The sequence below is a fragment of the Lissotriton vulgaris genome, chromosome 11 (assembly GCF_964263255.1).
Source record: "Lissotriton vulgaris chromosome 11, aLisVul1.2, whole genome shotgun sequence".
Taxonomy (NCBI): domain Eukaryota; kingdom Metazoa; phylum Chordata; class Amphibia; order Caudata; family Salamandridae; genus Lissotriton; species Lissotriton vulgaris.
This window is the reverse complement of record NC_141699.1, coordinates 124,124,642-124,140,943: the sequence shown is the minus strand read 5'-3', so window position 1 is coordinate 124,140,943 and position 16,302 is coordinate 124,124,642. Positions and strand designations below refer to the sequence as shown.

General features: G+C 44.5%; 1 protein-coding gene across 1 annotated transcript in view; it reads right to left on the bottom strand.

Moving 5' to 3' along the window:
• Positions 1 to 16,302, bottom strand: part of CIT (citron rho-interacting serine/threonine kinase) — a 1,473,679-nt gene that overhangs the window by 1,145,997 nt on the left and 311,380 nt on the right. The window lies entirely within an intron of this gene.

The window sequence follows — 16,302 nt, the reverse complement described above, 5'->3', positions numbered from 1 at the left end:
CTTATCCAACATAGTAGACCATCAAAACCTTGCATGAGAGTACATTCTGGTCTACTATATATGTTGTGGGGTGCAAGGGGGGGGGGGGCGTATATCTTATCCTTAGAGTGTTTTCGGTTCTAGTCTAATTTAGTCTGTGACACTTCCCATTTCCAACCCATAATATTTTATCCAGGGACCCCAGATCTTTATAAACTTTTTTGTGCACCCTCTGGTCTGGTAAATCACCTTTTCTGCCCCCATATATAGGTCAAAACCTTTCCTCCACTCTACCATTGTGGGAAGGTGTGTAGCCCCCCAGTGGCTGGTGATGTCTCTCTTGTCTACCATAAGCCCCACATTTATGGCGAGAGAAATCCACTTCCGTGGGGATACCTAGCAGTGCATATTTTGGATCTACTGGTAGTTGTGACTCCACTACCCTACCCATCTCTTCTATTATCTGAGTCCAGTATGCCTTAATGAGATCAGATTCCCCATCATATATGGATAAAGATCCCAGTGTGTGTTCTGCAACAGATGCATTCAGGTGATTTGGCTCTTCCAATTTTGGGTAGACGCGCCCTATCAAAATAAATCTTGTGTAAGACTTTAAATTGTATCAGACGTAGACTTAATTTTATGGCTACCTCACGTGGGTGTTCTATATGATTATTAATGCAGCAGAAGCTTTTCACCAACTACAATGGCACTATGGAATGGGTATCCACCATCTACAAAGTCCTAAACACACCTTGCGAGGGGGTATCCTGGAAACATATGGTAAAATGGATAACCAGAAAACGGTGAGAAGGTTTACTGAGAGACATATACAAAAACAGTGTCTTGATCCAAGAATCTACCATGAAGATCATGACACAGTAGTATCTTGCTCCAGACAAACTTCACAAGATGATCCCTGGAACATCAAATCGATTTGGCATAGAATGTTAGGAGGAAGGTACAACCATTCACATATCTTGGGCATACCTGAAAATAGAAAAGTAGTGGAAGGAGGTTTTAGCAAAAATTAAAGATATAATAGGTTTCCCTACCAGAGCACTCTGCCACAATACTAGTACTAGTTTGATATGCTCATTGGGTTGGCAACGCTACCTGTATGGCACCTAACTACTGAACAGTCTCTTCATATATTGCTTACCTGAAAGTGACTAATGCTTGCATAGTTGATTTGCCTGATAGTTGTGGTTATGCCTAAATGTAGTAGGAAAGGAACTGGAGGGTTTAACCTTTCGGTATGATGGTTGCTGAACAACAGTATTGTAGAATAACTGAGTGCAAAGCAATAGAGAGCTAGAGAGCTATGCTACACAGCAGACAATAAGCAGTAGATTAAGCACACCAATGATTCTAGTGTGGTTGGATGGTTTTTATATCAGATGCCTTAAGACTGGTGCTGTAATCGCTGCAGGACATTGTTGGCAAATGAGTATTGCACTGTGTGTGGTTAGTGTTATGGAGAGCAAAATGCTGCCAGCTACACAGATTTTGGCGGTGTGTGATCATGCATCATACAAATTCTGTTGTCTCGGATGCACCTAGTGTTCGGCTACAAGGTCAGTGATGTATTTCATACCAATTGTATTGTACGTTCTGAATCTCCTGTCCATGTAAAGTGCTATTTGATGGCAAGACCTTGGCTTCTGGATGCCTTTCAAACATGTTGGTTGCAGTACATCCATTGGTGGTTCAGTGATGATGTGTGAAACCCACTAGATCTATTCAGTTTTTGTTTTATGCTGTTGGAGAGTGGCACTTATCTGTACAATATTTTGTGTTCTATTGGTTGTACAAGTGTGGTATTGCTGGGTGTGGTGTCTCTTATAATAGTCCTTGTTAACCTCCAAGCATCATCAACAAGGATACACTTTTTTTTTTTAACTCCTTGGGTGAAAACTCAACTGTTGCAATACAGGCTTTCTTTTCTCTGTTCTTGATTGAGCCATAGGTCTCACAACCATATTCATCGCATTTATAAACGTTTGAACTTATGTTTAGAAGTCTATCGGTTTTACTTATTTCTTGTCATCTACCAGACAACTGCTAGAGCACCTCACACGATGGGATAGGAAAGTTACTCTTTAATCTTTGGAATGGAAAGTGTGGTCCTGAAGTGTCCCACAGTGAGCAACACTCCACGACAGCACATTAGTGTGCTTTCAAAATCCTACCTAAGCTGGAAAGCATAACAGGGCTTCATGCACAGGAGTAGATAAGGAATGTACTTTAAAACATCTCGAGTATGCCTTTAATAGCACTTAATTTGAACCAATGTCGCTTTAACACATTATGCTCTGTTAAACTGCTTACATTGAAAACAGCTGTCTTAAAAACCATCAACTCAGCTGGAGATGTTAGTGAGTCATAGCTATTTTGTTCTGTACTCATTTTAAATTCCCTATAAGTGCATTTGGAAATGTATTAGGAGTTCTGTGTTGCTCAGAAAAGTATATAAATTACATTTCCTACAGAATATGCTAACCACCACACAGATTTACTACTCACAATAAAAAAGGAGTGCCTCTCCTAAATATGAAGTTGCTTAAGCAACAATTAGCCAGTCAACTTGTGGTATAGCAACCACCTGCCACTAAAATGTTCCTTCACATATCATACTTTCATAATTCCTTAGTTTTTTTCCTTCAAATTAATCAAACAGTTTTGTTCACGATTATGAAAAATAAATCTCAGCAATAGTATTTTGTCTCCTCAGAAACAAATAGCTCATTAAAATCAGTAAACAAAATGGAAATTATAAGTGTTTTCCTTAGAATTATTCTGTACACGTTGATCATTTTTATCAAATGCCAACACATCTGATCATGGTTTAGTAATTGTTACATACATCTGAGGATGCCAAATAAGTAAAATTTCAAACCATATCAGAAGACCATTTAATGCTTGCCTGCTAACATTTCTGATAAGACATACTCTGTTGAAAGGGACTTTTTTTTTTTACTACTCATTTATGGAGGCTAGAATAGATAACCGACTTAAACTATCCAGATTCCATCTATTTCTCCAGCACATAATTCTTGTGGAAACATAGTGGATTCCTTGGACAGCTTAAAATTATATGGGTTACGGGTTAGCCTGTTCGCTGCCAGTTTAGGGAATGACAAATCAAATTGGGGTTATTTTACTAAAGTCCACAGCTTCTCTTTTACGATGCTAATTGCGGATTCCCGAATTACCACTACGACTGCCGGACAGAAAATGACCATAATATTGTACATGCTTGATTTATAGTAGCTTGGTGACAACCTACAATGGCCCAGTTTATGACTGTCTCGTAGCTAAGCGGAAAGAGCTTTGCTTATATTGAAACAAACCCCATTAAGTTTGAATCATTAAGATAGAATAAGTGATATGTACGCTGTACTGACATGATACCATAAATAAAAGGGTTGTTTTATTAAAAAAAGTTCAAATTATGATCATAGTGTCTACAATATTTGTGAAATTATTTACATTGAATGATGACTAATATGAACAGTACTTTTATTTACCCTCACAGCTCAAATTTCAAACTTTTCAGTGATGCTCATATGTGACCGTAATGAACAGTAATTTGACAAGGGAATTCTACTTCAATTTCTAAAATACAGCTAGGTGGTATTTGGTGTTTGAATAAATGCGCACTTTGGATCTTATACTATTTGAATCTTACACCATTTTTTTTTAGCTATGTAGGTTATTTTCTCAACTAGTCACTTTCAGAGCGTTCCCTATTTTGAGTTTTTTCAAGTATTTCTTTTATTGCTTTCATATAATGTTCATGTTGGACAGGTTGGAGCACTTATCAAAAAAAGAATTAAACATTCTAGCAATCGAATGACATTGTGACACATTCAGCAAGGGTGAGACAATGTGGGAGGTGGCACGATACAAAGTACTTGGAAGGCGACAATTACAGGCTTGCAAGTTATTCAATGAAAGTGACAATTGCAGATCTGCATGGCTCAATGCTACTATACCCATTGTTTGCATGGTCAGAAAACCTGGTTGGTTTTCATTTGTTTTGCAGAATATCATTTCTCACATTAGTAAGTTGAACAACTTGATTCTTTCAGATTTTACTGGTGATTTTAATTGTCTGTTTTGGGTAGTGGACTGAAGCAATCTTAAGGGAAGACCGGTATACAACAGTGTGAGATATGCAAGGACTATACCATGCACTGCTTTATGCAGAAAGCATATGGCGCCCGGCTGCACACGTTGAGTGCTCAGTAAAGTGAAGTTACATGAAACTAAGTACATGGACATTAGTCTTCTCATGCGAGATGCAGGCAAACAAGTGAAATACAAAGGAATAAGTGGAAAAGAGGATATCAAAAGGTAGAACAGACTCATTTCAACAAACGGGAAAAAGTTACTAGAGGTCCACCAAGACAAGTGTCCATTTAGTACTGAGTTGTTAGCTAGCCGCCTTCCCCTTACACTATCGCCACGCCGTGCTCGTGTCACACCCACTCATCGACAATGATTGGAGTTGGAGTATACCAAGACCACACTTCCTAGAGGGTGCTCACGGGTTCCCCGGGCCCTGTGAAAACAGTCAGAAACCTGTGCGCCGGGCGGTGGAGGTCTCCCTGCCCTTTCTCTGCACTGTAGCTGCTGCTTCTACTACGCTGCCTCATTTCTGTTGCTGCCATCTTCCCTGCCTTTCCTTACCCCCACGCCACCACTGCATCCAGCCCGCTCGTAGAGACGGGTGGGTGCAGGTGTGGGGGAGGGAATTGGGAGCAGGTTCTGTTCCTGGTTATCTGTTGACTGTTAATGGCAAAGCATCAGAGGGTTTTGCCTGAATTTCCACATGCGCACATCTACAAGCCTCATCTATAAGCATTGTGCATAATAGCTCTTGCTCATACTTATGTCCATGTTCATGCCACGGACAGTGACCCTTCATCCTCGGGTTGCTCTCTCTTTGGCAGCATATTCCTTGGATGGGCTCGTTTGGAATTTGGAATTGCCCGGGCCGGTGGAAATTGTACTCTTGCATTGGATTTGTATACTCAAATTAGCTAACAATACAACCATTATAACTGGCATCCCTGAAACCGAGGCCCTACAGCTTCCTGGCATACACATGCTCTTTCAGTCATACTGGAAGACCTCAGTTTCCGGCAGGTGGGGGTGGTGGTGGCTAGTCAGATTCTGAGGAGGAGGTAAGTGGTTGATTGTTACCGCTGCTGCGACTACTACTGTGCTAACATGTTTCTGCTATTGCAGTGACCTTGGGTTATAGTGCTATAGTGCTACATTGACACATTGCAACCTGATTTACCACACCTGTGGCGCTGTATTGACTTTGACTATACTCTCATTACCACCAGGACCTTGTCCGTGTCCTGCCTTATCCTGGTTTTATATCCATATCTTCTTATACTCCTCTACTGCCGGTGGCCGTCAATTGGGTTGTGCTTCTGCGAAGGCATGCGAAAATCGAATGGCTACGTGCAAATACGTTTGGGGGGACTGGAGGATAGCATTGAAGCACTGCCAACTGTTGCAGGCAGGCCAACCGGGGAGCTTCGAATATGGTCGAAAATCTTGCTTGAGTGTTCAATTACGAAAATGCCTATTGACTCCTGTGACCTCTTAGCCTCAAACCAAAGGCTGGCACTCCATATCTGTTGATTAAAATCAACAATAGTTCGACTCCTTTTTCTGAACTTTCGCTGTGTCTTAAGACTGTGAATGCATTTCTGGAAGCCTTGGCCACAAAGTGATCATAGCAAGAGATTTGAATGCATCCTTTGAACCATATACTCCATTGTTGGAATTGGTCATGGACAAGGATAAATCTGGTAAGATACCCAGATTGAGCGTCTAAAGGACACCACCTAAAATTAGTTCTGCTATTCTCCAGATTAATGATATCTTAGTCTCTTTTGGCCTGAGGCATTTCAATGGTGGCTTTCCTTCAGATCTTGATGCAAAGACAACGTGCAGGAGGGGTGAATATAAGAGCCACATAGACTCCATCCTTTTGGATGCTCTAGTTTGGCAAAAAATTGAAGATATGGCAGTACATGACGTTCATGATAGTGATCACTTTCCTATTACATTAGTCTGGGATAAGTCCCAGATAAGGGTAAGGCAAAGTTTCATCTCTCTTGATCCTCAAAATGCTGTGGTGATTAGCAACAACAAACGCAAGGTAAAATGGGAAGCTCTTTCCAGATCGAAAGAAGCCACAACGGAAATCTATAAGTTTGTTTTAGAAGAACTGCAAACTCTTGAGTCCACATTTTAACCCCCATGAAAATTATGTCAATACATGAGAACTTATTTCTAAAAATTGGTAATCGATTTGTTAAGGATTGCAAAAGTGGAAGGGGATTTTGGAGGTCAAGAGTTAATGAATGGTTTAAAGAATCATGTAAAATTGCCAAGAAGGCCCTTATAGATGCCCTAAAGAGTAAACAAAGAGCATTTGTAATTGAGTCCGGAAGGGGATACTCCAGGGCTATTAACAGCAAAGTCTAGTGGAGGCCAGAAAATGGGATGATCTATTAGACGTGGTGAGGCTTAGAGATAATAAGCTCTTTTGGCAGCTAGTTACACAAGATGGACAGAGATTTAGCCCGCCCAGAAGCTTAGGTAAATCACTTCTCAATACTCTATGAGGGAATGGGATATTGGAGACCATGCTATCCCTTCATACAGATTCCCCTGGTGAGTAGGTCAAGCCATTGACTTTAAATTAAACTCTAGATGCAATCTAGCCCAGAAATACGGCAAAGCACCTGATTTGGAAAGAATCCCAGCAGATTTATACCAGAATTAACTCCATATCTTGGGTCCTTATATAAATTCTTTGTCAAACTCTTTGATGGTTGGAGCTCCAATCCTAAGGTCTTGGAAAGGAGTAGAAATAATACCAATTTGTCAAAAGTGTGATAAATCCATAGCGGGAACGAATATGCTACTTACCAGTATGCATCTGTTCTTGGCACGTAGGGCTGCTGACATTCATATCTGTGCATAGATCGCCGCCTAGTGTTGGGTCCGGATGATCGCACATTGTTGTCCTGGAAGAGTCTTCGAAGTATCACGAGATAGGTGGCTCCTACCCTGGACTACAGTGTGCATGGGCATCGACTCCATCCTCAGATTGTTTTTAGCCATTGTGGCAAAGATGGAGTGAAACTCTGTGAATGATGACCATGCTAGAAGTATTTGTGAGTGCTGCAGCCGCTACAGGCGCCGGGGAGGAGGGCGGGCGATATGAATGTCAGCAGCCCTACATGCCAAGAACAGATGCATACTGGTAAGTAGCATATTCGGTTCGAGGCATGTGGGCTGCAGAATTCATATCTGTGCATAGAATACATAGCAGTCCCTCCATTAACGGCGGCCACCTGGGCCAGCTGCAGCAGTTTGGAAAAGTGTTTTTAGAACAGCCTGCCCTACAGCTGCCTGCTGTTTGGAGTGCACATCTACATAGTAGGGTTTTGTAAACGTGTGTGTGGTAGACCATGTGGCTGCTCTACATATGTCTTTTAAAGGAATATTTCCAAGGAAAGCCATGGAGGCCCCCAACTTCCGGGTGGAGTGGGCCCGCGGGGGAATCGTTAGAGTGTGCTTGGCTTTCTGATAGCAGATCTGAATACACTTAATGATCCACCTGGCTATACCAGCCTTGGAAATGGGGTTGTGGCGAAAAGGCAACAAATAGTTGTTTCGTCTTCCGAAAATCTTTGGTCCTATCAATGTAGTACATCAAGGCTCTTTTGACGTCAAGCGTGTGGAGCATTCTCTCCGCAACTGACTCAGGATTTTGGAAGAACACAGGTAGTTCTATAGTCTGGTTGATATGGAACTGTGAAACCACCTTAGGAAGGAACTTAGGGTTAGTGCGAAGCACCACCCTGTTGGAATAAATCTGTATGAATGGCTCTTGGATAGTTAGTGCCTGGAGTTCACTAACTCGTCGTAGCCACGTAATCGCTATCAGGAAACTACTTTCCATGTCAAGAACTGAATCTCACATGAATGCAGTGGCTCGAATGGTGGACCCATCAGTCTCGTGAGGACCACATTTAGGTTCCATTCGGGAGCTAGTGGGGTCCGTGGAGGAATGACTCGTTTGAGTCCTTCCAGAAAGGCTTTCATGGCAGGCACTCTGAAAAGGGAGAGATGCTGCCTTTTTTGGAGATAAGCCGCCATTGCAGATAAATGTATACGAATGGAAGCATAGGCCAGATTACATTTGTATAGATGTAGGAGATAACAAATGATGTTTTGAATAGATGCGTCTAGCGGGTTTATGTTGTGGTCTGCACAATAAATGACAAACTGCTTCCATTTCGCCGCATAGCATGCTCTGGTGGTGGGCTTCCTTGCCTCCCTGATTATGTCCATACAGTCAGGAGGTAAGTTGAGGTAGCCAAACTCTAAGACCTCAGGAGCCAGATCGCCAGGTTGAGCTGTTGCAGATCTGGATGCTGAATGTCACCATGGCTCTGCGTCAAAAGCCTGGGTGTGAGGCGCAGCCTTTGATGCGGTACCACGGATAGTTCCAGAAACGTGGTGTACCATGGTTGGCGTGCCCACGTCGGAGCAACCAGGATGAGAGTCATCGAGTGTTGTTTCAGCTTGCGTGCCACCAGCGGTATTAGAGGTGCTGGGGGAAAAGCGTACGCAAATTTGCCTGACCAGTTAATCCATATCGCATTGCCCTGCGACTGTGGGTGTGGAAACCTGGCGGCAAAGCTTCGGCATTTGGCATTTTCCTTTGTGGCGAAAAGGTCTATCTCTGGATGACCCCACCTTTGGAAGTACGGGTGGAGTACTGATGGATGTATCTCCCACTCGTGCATTTGGTGGCTGTACCTGCTGAGCAGGTCCGCCATCTGATTGTCCTTGCCCGGGAGGTGTTCCGCCATGAGGAAGATATTCCTTTGAATGGCCCACTTCCACATGCTCTGAGCCAGATGAGACAACTGTGGAGAGTATGTACCTCCCTGCTTCTGGATGTAGTACATGGCGTCATGTTGTCCATCCGGATCAACACGACCTTGTTGCACAGATGTACTTTGAATGCTTTCAACGCCATGAAGATAGCCATCAGTTCTAGAACGTTGATGTGCATCTTTTTCTGCTGCGTTGTCCATAGTCCCTGCACAGTGTAGTGGAGTACATGAGCTCCCCAACCCTGGAGAGATATGTCCGTCGTCAGAATGATCTGTGGCACAGGCTCCTGGAACGGTCGTCCCTTGCAAAGGTTTTGTGGATTCCACCAATGCAGAGAGTTGTATGCACGACCGGTTACCAACACTAGGTCTTTCAACTGTCCGTGAGCCTGATTCCACTGACGTGCTAAGCACTACTGAAGCGGACGCATATGTAGTCTCGCGTGCGGGACTATGAAGATGCAGGAGGCCATCATGCCTATCAACTGCATGAACACTCGTGCCTGAAGCGAGTGTTGAGGTCTGAATTTCTGTATCAGCGATTGAATGCTGCTGACCCTCACTGAATTTGGCTGTTCTTTGGCTGCCAGAGTGTTGATCGTCGCACCCAGATACTGACGTATGTGGGCGGGTTGCAGGTGGGACTTTGGGTAATTCAGTGAGAATCCCAGATTGTGAAGAAGGTGAATGGTGTGGGACATGTGGGCGGCACACTGCTGGGCCAACTTTGCCTGGATTAGCCAGTCGTCCAGATAAGGGTAGACGTGAATGTTCTGTCTCCGTAGGTGTGCCGCCACTGTCGCCAGGCACTTTGTAAACACCCTGGGTGCTGTGGTGACTCCGAAAGGTAGGACCTTGAACTGGTAATGTTGATTTTGGATGGTGAACCGGAGGTATTTTCTGTGTGACGGGTGCAGCGGAATATGAAAATACGCATCCTTCAGATCTAATGTTGCGAGAAAATCTCCCTGACTGAGCAACGGTAGGACTTGCTGCAGTGTTAGCATGTGAAAGTGTTACAACAGAATGTACTGATTGAGGGGTCTGAGGTCCAGTATGGGTCTGAGGGACCCGTCCTTTTTTGGTATCAAGAAGTACAGTGAGTAAACTCCTGTGCCTCTTTCTTCCACAGGCACGAGCTCGATTGCTTCTTTTTGCAGCATGACGAGTACCTCCTGCTGCAATAAGTGCAAATGCTCTGTGGACATAGGACGGTGTCTTGGGGGTATGTTGGGTAGAGTGGATGTTAACTCCAGACAATAACCGTACTGGATAAGCTGTGTGACCCATCTGTCTGTGGTGATGGACTTCCAGACTGGCAGGAACTGTTGAAGTCTCCCCCCGACAGGTGTTGTATGGTCGGGGGCAGTGACAAGGCGTCACTGTTTGTTAGTGGCAGAGGACCTGGAGTTGTTGTTTCCACGACCTCTGCCTTTGGCGCTGTTTCCACGATACCCACCTCTACTTTGTTTGGTGTATGTGGTTTACGCGTCACCTTTATAGTACTGTGTGTTCTGGGACAGCTGGCCTCTGGAAACACCTCTATTGCTTGAGCGACGAAAAGAACCACCCCTGAACTGCTGCGTCTTTAGAGCCCCCATAGACTTTGCAGTCTCAGTGTCTTTCTTGATTTTCTCCATGGTGGTGTCCACCTCTGGGCCAAATAGATGATCAGGGTTTACTGTCTGATTTAGAATGGTGGTCTGTATCTCTGGCTTGAACCCGGAGATTGAGCCAGGCATGTCGTCTCAACATGACACTAGTGTTAACAGCTCTGGCCGCGGTGTCTGTTGCGTCCAGTGCACATTTGAGAGAAGCATTTGACATGAGCTTCCCTTCCTGGATGAGCATCTCAGCTGCCTCCTTATATTCATCTGGTAGGTGCTGTAACAGGGTCTCAAGTGTGTCGTAATGGGCCCTGTCATACCTGGCTAAGAGTGCCTGAGTGTTTGAAATGTGCCAGATATTGGCCGCTTGAGCTGCTACCCTTTTCCCTGATGCCTCGTACACCTTAGATTCCTTATCAGGGGGAGGAGCATCACCCGTTGTTTGTGAATTAGCCCTCTTCTGGGCATTAGAAACAACAAGAGAGTCCAACGGCAACTGTCCCTTAATGTAAGTAGGGTCTCAAGGCGCCGGTTTGTACTTTTTTTCAATCCTGGGGTTTATCACCGTGGCTCTTGTAGGCTCCTTAAATATTTCCCCAGCATGCTTCAAGACACCCTTCAACATAGGCAGAGTCTTGACAGTCCTCTCTGAGGTCGAAAAGGTGTCGAAAAGAAAGTCTACTTCAATGGGGTCAGCATGGAGCTAGACGTCATGATTCTTGGCTACCCTTTCAATGAGGGCATTAGACGCTGCCGAATCCTCATTAGGCGGCGTTTTCACAGCATACACATGAGTGTCTGAGGCAGTGTGTAGATCACCTGGGTCAGCAGCATCTGCCCAGGGTTCATTTTATCATCTGGATCAGTGTCCACAGGATAGCTGTATTCGTCATTATCACCTTCCCCAGTGTCCACATCTGAATAAGTGGGCGAGACATCATGGCCACGTGGAGATACAGGTTCTACAAGAACAGGTGTTGAAGTAGAATCCTCCTCCTTTTTTAGTGGTATTTTATGGACTCCATTGGCTGTTCTGGGGCGATCTTTCGTTTATAAAGAGAAAGTCTGCCTATCTCGGCATCGATAAACTGTTCCTGTTGCTCTTCCAACGAGGATTGTCGATGCTTTGCGGCCGGGACCACAGTTGTCGGCTTCTGCACCGCGGACACCTTCCTGGGCACGTCGACGGCCATTTTAGGAACGAAAGCCTTCGGCACCACTTTCGGTGGCAGCGTGAAGTGGATGGGCGCCGACGTCTTTTGAGGTTTATCGGCAGGCTTCGAAGGTGGAGGATCCTTAGGCCCGGCCGCCGAAGCCTTGTCCTTGATGCGCTTTAGGGAGTCTGCCACCTGCTTCGAGAAGGAGGCGGACGGCTGCGTCGACTCGAATGAATCCTTCGAGGCACCACCAGGAGTGGACTCGGATGTTGTACCGCTCTTGGCCTTGTCCGACCGACGCGGAGGTTCGAGAACCTTCTGATCACCGAGTCCTTTGTCGGTGTCGACTGTCTTCGGCGCCGACTTGTTCGGGTCGACTGACTTGACCTTTGCCTTCGGCGTGCTAGACTTCGTCTCGACGCCCTTCAGCGGTCTCTTTGGGTCGATAACGCTCTTCTGCTTCGTCGGTGCCGACAGGTCAGAGGACATAGAGCCGACCAAAGCAATACGCACTTTCGGTTTCGATGTAGTCACAAGTGCTTTTGGTTGCGTCGATACCGGAGCTTTCACTTTTGGTTTCGATTTCGCTGTTTGCGGCTCCTTAGACATGTCCGAAGCCGAGTCCGAAGCCGAGCCCGAAGGCGGGCCGTAGAACTTATTTGAAGATCTTGGGTAAGGCCTTGTGGCGATCCCTCGACCTGAGTCTTATGAAGCGTTTCGGCCCCAGTGTCAGTTTGTGGGCATAGCTCTTCGCTAGAGCTATCTTCCATGGCCCCAAAGGCCCCATCGTCGTCTCCTACCTCGTCGACGACGTCTTCCGCATCGAGCATCTCAACATCAGCGTCGTAGCTGGAGTCGACCTCCGACGTGGTATCAGACAGGTTCTCTTGAACCTCCCGCTCTGCTCCTTCATCATCCCCGGCATCGAAGATGTCCACTGGCTCCGGTGCAGTCTGCTGGGCTTCCTTGCGCGCAGATGCAGAAGCGTCTACTTGGATCGAAAGCGGGAACAAGCCATGCAGCTGGCTTTATCATGATCCAGGAAGGAACAGACACTTGTTGCACACCGGGTGGACGTCGATGTGGGGATATTTGGAGTTGCACACGGGACATCTCTTGAACGGGCTCCGTTCCATGATGGGTCGTCGATAAGGCCTCTGGCGTCGACCGGGCCTTCAGCGTCGAAAAGCACGCAGCTCTTCTGGATATCCGGCTCGGGAACTGAGCTGGAACAGAACTGGGCACCGATCGCAAGACAATACCGACGAAAAATCTAAAGGCCTTTTGGCCTTAAGAAACTTTTATATCGATTCCGACTTGAGTGAACCAATATGCATCCGAACCCAATGGCGGATAAAAACAATCTGAGGATGGAGTCGATGCCCATGCGCACTGTAGTCCAGGGGAGGAGCACCTATCTCGTGATACTTCGAAGACTCTTCCAGGACAACAATGTGCGATCATCCGGACCCAACACTAGGCAGCGATCTATTCACAGATATGAATTCAGCAGCCCACATGCCTCGAACATTATAGACCAATAAACCTAATAGACAATATCCAGAAAGTCTACAGCATGAAAGACTTAATTAGGCTACAGGATTGGGCTGCCCAAGCCAAAGTGCTGTCTCACTTACAGGCGGAATTTAGACCCAACATTAGCACCATAGACCAGATGGTCTGTTGCCTGTCGATTAAGTGGAAGGTAGTAGATATTGATAGGAGTTTGCTGTATGTTGCTTTTGTGGATCTACAAGCTGCATTCGAATGGGCAAAACTTTGGGTGGCTCTGCACAAGACCGGGATCCTGTGCGGACTACTGTCCCTGATTCAGGCATTATACATAATATATATATATAGAACATTTTTCGAGGTTTAGGAGGGCCCTGCAGGGGAATTGACGGAAGACATTCCAATCAGGAGATGTGTTAGGCAGGAGTGTATTCTGGCCCCCTACCTTTTCTATTGTACATAAATGGCTGCATCAACCATCTCCTAAACTGTGAAAATTACTCCCAAAAGGTGAAGGATTACAAAATACCTTGTCTCCTTTTTGCAGATGTCACCTTGTTACTATCAAAGTTCCGTTGTGGTCTATTAATTCTCTTGGATAAATTCAATAATTTCTGTCTAAACCACGGACTAGTAATGGTCTTTGGTAGCAGGAGGAAAATACCAAAGAGTAAGGTATTCCGAGGTGAGAGACACTTGATAGGGTCCTTGAATCTGACTATTTGGGCGCAAGACTGGAAGAATCCCCTAGATGGGTAGCACAGGTAAAGAAAAGGATCATGACTCTAAATCAAAGAACCAGGTCTATTAAAAGATTTGCCAATAGATCACCCACTTTCGCCATCTCCCCTCCCTTGGAGATATATAAAATTTAAGCCTGCGGTGGGGCCATATATGGGGCAGATTTATGGGGGCACTGTAATCTCAACTTCCTTGAAAAAGCTGAAAACACCTTTACTAAGTCCCTCTTGAGACTCTCCACCAGCACATGGACCCTACTTATCAGATTCGACCTAAACTTAAGATCAATTTATGACATTGCTAGGCTGACCTATCCAATATTGGTTAAGGCTCTGGACAAACAAGTATCTCTGTCCCTATAGGGACTGTATTAGTATTATACTAGATGGCCACCATGCTAAGAAGATCCCCATCTTTTAATTAAATTTAGGTCTGGAAGGTTTCTGTCTACAGCCCTCAGCATTACCTAATGGTGCTTGGGAGAAGCTAAAAACATCTTACTGGAATTACATATTAGGTGCAAACTCTATGGTTTCTCCAGGTACCCAGGTAGATTCCTTCTTGATGTTTAAATATGCACCCGAAAATTAGTAATATCTGGATATGGTTACCAACCCTGCTGCACGCGTACTTTATGTTAAATAGAGATTGGGTATATTACCTTTGGCTTCTTTTAACCACTCCTGGACAAAAAAGGGAGACATATCAATCCTATGTCCACTTCAATAGCAATAGTAGCTCGTTGTTGTCAGAGATTGAGCAGAGCATGGAAGCGGAGGAGCAGGAGCGGGTTCAGGTGAGAATAGTACACCTATCCTGCCTATTGTAAAGCGCTCTGATATCCTTTGGGATCTTGTTCACGCTATATAAAACTTTATAAATAAAGAAATGGGTTGTCTAGTCCCAGAGAATACTGAACATGTGCTATTTTTTTTGTAAGGCTTATGCTGAACAACATACATGCTGGATTATTCCCCTCTGTAAACGTCTTGGGTGTAGAGAATGCAATACAGCTCTCAGAATATATAAAACCAACACCTGTGTGGTGTATTAAATTGCTAGATACCCGTCGGCTATTTGGCACATTAGGTCGAATGCTCCTTAAAATAGTATTTCATGTATGTTAAGTGTACTGCCCCAATTGTTTTTATGGCTGGTCTTGTACCCTTTTATCCAGGTACTCCCTTGTCCTAATTTTTAAACCGTAACAGTTTTAGGATGTTTTATTTGAACTCCTTTGAACTCTTTTATATAATAGTATGATTTTGTATCGCTAGCCTGAAATTCCATACACTAGAGTTCCCTTAGAAACAGTTTTGCACAATGAAATTGCATGTTTTATTACATTACCTTTTTAAAATGTTTATACTGTACTTTTTATGGTTTTAATTAACCGAAATAAAGGAAACATGATGATGAAGTGTCCATTTTCAACTAAGCATGTGTTTTAAAATTCCACTCTGATCATAAAAATTCCTTCCGTCATCTGCGTTGAACAACACATTTATTCAGCTGTGATAAACCGACATTCATTGCAAGATGGTTGAGAAAAAGAAATCATTATTGACTAAATATTAATTTATTTAACCCACAATGTGGTCCAGTTCGCACCACCAAATGTTATTCATTGAGGCATCATAAATTACAATAATTATTACCTTTGTGGTGGATGAATGAGAAAAAACACTCATCAAACCATAAGAGCACGGTTACAACTGGCGTCCCTAGTTGGCAGAGGTATGCACCTTTTCCAAGTAGGGACCATGACTCTAGTCAGGGCAAGTGAGATACACACCCTACATTAACCAGTGCTCATCGTCTGGTAGTTTGGCATTGATCAATCAGGCTTAACTTACGAGGCCAGGTGTAAAGTATTTGAGCAACACATAATACAGTAAAACAGTAGGAAAAAACGCATAAAAATAAACCGCGATAGGTTAGAGAAATAGAGGGTAATATAATGGACAAATGACAAAAATCCAAAAAGTAGAACAGGAGTTCTGAATTTTTAAAGAATTTCTTGATTTATTGAGCTTAGACTCAAAGTTCCAGCTGGGGGCTATCAGGTCACACTGGACCACGTCAAATTTGAAAAGTCACGCAGCCCGCGTTGGAGTGCAGGTCGGATACAGAAGCCACGCTGGCTCAGCTGAATCATAACCTTCACGGAGTACAAGCATCAAGGAGTGGCGGAGGTGATGTGTTGCAGTCCATCCTAAGGATTGTAGGTGATGCGTCGGTTCCTAGCAGCGAAGTCTGGTTCCACGTTGTAGTTGGGCTACGGCCGATGAAGGCAATGTGTCGTCGTCAAGCCGCACTGTCACGTCCTCAAAGCGGCAATGCATCGGCGTCAAAGGTGAA